A 3,107-nucleotide genomic window follows, 5' to 3' on the forward strand; every position below is an offset into this window, starting at 1 on the left:
CTCCCCCCCCACCCCCGGCCGCTCTCCCCGCTCCCCTCTTACCCCCGGGTTGGAGCAGGGCCAAAGCCGCTCCCACAACCCCCCGCGCCAGGCCGTGCCAGGCCAGCCCCGCCCCACAATGCCCCGCGCCGGGCGGGCACCGGCGGCCTGGCTGGCGCTCGGCGGGGCCTGGGGTTTGCCGGCCTCACACACCAGCGTGCCGCCACCCTCCCGGGGCTAGGAGAGGGGAATATAGTGGGGTCAGCCTCCGGGAGCAGGGCGGTGGGCTTGCGGCCGCGTTCCCCGGAGGGGAAGACCGCGGAAATGGGGGCGGGTGGTCCCCACTTGGTCAAGAAGTCCCCTCCCAACCTTGTTGTCTTACAGTGCAAAATAACCGCCACAGGAGGATGTAAACCGGAATTTGGTTTCATCCGATAAAAAGTCAGAACTGAGAATAGGCTTAAGCACCCCCCGGGTGCTGCTGAGGTGTTCCAACAGGCAGTCTGTATGTTAAAGGAAACTTGAATTAAAATAGGCATGCCACAACAGTAGAGGTGTAAAAAGACAGAGATGATGTAATTCTGCCTCTTTGCATTTACTACAGCGTTCCTCAAGGCTGAGCTTCAGGATGAGTAAAAGGAGGAGGCAGTAGGCAAGCCACAAGACAAAAGTCCTTCTGAAGAAGAGTACAACATATATAAGGCCATATGTCAGATCCAGCTATGCAGATGAGGTTTATTGCGCATTTTACAAGCATGCAGAAATACAAGGCTCCCTCCCTTTAGGGCTTCCTACTTTCCGCGAGGAAGACAGATTTGCAGATGTAGGTGCCAGTGACAGAAAATGCAAGGTGCGATTTCACTGATGTCAATCTGAACATTACAAGTGGAAGAGGCAAATGAAGTGAAGGAGGCTTGAATGAAGGGAGAAGTTAGCAAAGAAGTGTCTTGAGTAAGCATCTCTTGTCGAAGTGAAACACTTCAGGCATAAAAAGGTGCACTACTACAGTCTGGAAACAATGCTAGACCTTTGTATCACAAGACACAAAAGGCAGTGGGAAAAATTACTGAAAGGTTTGTATGGCCGAGTGTCAGGGCTACAGAGGTGTCATTGTTAAAGGCAGAGATGAAAAATGTATATACAGGTACAAAATATAAACAAGAATTTAATTTGGCAGTGAGAAGGGAACATAGAGGACAGGTCTTCACTAGAATATCAAGGCAGAAAATGAAAGGAAGCTGGAATTGTGACAACCAAAGGTACCTGCATAACCAGATACCTTAGATGGTGAAACGATCTGCAGTATCCAGTGATTCATTCTGATCCCTGAAAAAATGTTACCAACATATGGGAAGGATATTTACCTGTTTAACAACAGAGTTTTAAAATCTGCCACAAAAATGAAGCAGAATGAAAATAGTGGAGGTAACTACATATATCAAAAGGTTTTTAAGAACAGGAGCGGTTGCTTTGTCAGCCAAGTGGCTAAGAAAGGAAAGGTAAGCAAAGGAAAGCAGTCAGTATCAAGTCTAAATAAAACTTTTAAAGGAGAAAAATAACAGCTGGGAAAGGAAATACAAAAGGCAGAATGAAGCATCAGCAGTAATAGTGTGGGAAATAAAAGATACTAACTGCAAGCATGAGATGCAGATATAAAAAGGCTGCCACAAAGTTGTTTTTAAAGACCATATGATACTGGGTGTTTTACATTTTTTTATTCTTTTCTGACTCTCATACTTTAATATTTACTCTGCTCTTCCTAATGCTAAGATTTAAGTCTAAGGTCAGGCTAGACTGTCTTCTTAAGGTTTGGCTTTTTTTTTTTTTTCTTTTTTTTTTTTTTTTTTTTTTCTTTTTTTTTTTTTTTTTTTTTTCTTTTTTTTTTTTTTTTTTTTTTCTTTTTTTTTTTTTTTTTTTTTTCTTTTTTTTTTTTTTTTTTTTTTCTTTTTTTTTTTTTTTTTTTTTTCTTTTTTTTTTTTTTTTTTTTTTCTTTTTTTTTTTTTTTTTTTTTTCTTTTTTTTTTTTTTTTTTTTTTCTTTTTTTTTTTTTTTTTTTTTTCTTTTTTTTTTTTTTTTTTTTTTCTTTTTTTTTTTTTTCAGTTTGAGAACTTGGCTCCACTTTTGTTTAATCAATATCAAAACTTTCATGATGACCTGAACACTAAAGCATCAAAACTGAGTTCAGAACAAAGATTGCTGTAGGTTTACACAATCCTTTCCCTTAACAAAAAGTGTATCCAACCTCTTTTGAAAACTCTGTGTATTTCCCTCATGGTCAGATTTGTAGATGTGTGGTAGTTGAGGCAAGTCAGATTTGAAATGTCTGTTTCCCATACCTTAATTACTTTGAAAATAAGCGCAACAGGTTTGTGTGCTGATCTAGTGGCAGGAAGTTACCCAGGAAAGGAGACACACCTCAGAGAGAAACAAGTGTGACTAAAAAAAGCTATCGTATTAATTTTATGCATCTGTTACTTTCTACAAATTTACAGGATGTTTATTTGAATCCTTCTGATCAACTTCATTCACATTTTCCGTCAATGTTTGAAAGCCAGCATCCTTTGGAAGAACAAACCTGTAATGGTCATTGAATTCTGAAAAACAGCATCTCAACATCAGACAGATTTACAAGCTTGGTGGGAGTAAATTAATGATTTTGTAGTATTTCTAGAGCGGAAAAATAAATAATAATCTACTAAGCAGTGAGCATCCAGAGATGCCTCTTCAATTTGCCAGCCTCAACTGCAGACCAAACAAATACCCACTTTGCTGAACTTCAGTGTTTTTCCCCTACACTGGTCTAATCCAAGACAATTGGGCTTAAGTTTATTGGCAAACAGCAAACCCTGGGAGAAGCCTGTGCTTCCGTGATCAACAATAAATGCAGGCACATTTGATTTCTATATCTGACAAACAAGTAAAGTGGCTAAATTAATTCTGGTGAATAACTTGCAATGCTTTGCGAGGCAGAAGAAACATCTTCCAAAACTAGTTTCTCGCTGACAAGCTTGAGAGAGTGAAACAAGAAGAGTGACAGAGACAAAAGGTGTTTACTTAATTGGAGAAGTCACGTTGCTAAATGCTAACCGCAGTGGCTGTAGACAGGAACCGCATGTGTACAGATCTGGA

This window comes from Calidris pugnax, unplaced genomic scaffold (assembly GCF_001431845.1).
Source record: "Calidris pugnax isolate Ruff unplaced genomic scaffold, ASM143184v1 scaffold44, whole genome shotgun sequence".
NCBI lineage: Eukaryota > Metazoa > Chordata > Aves > Charadriiformes > Scolopacidae > Calidris > Calidris pugnax.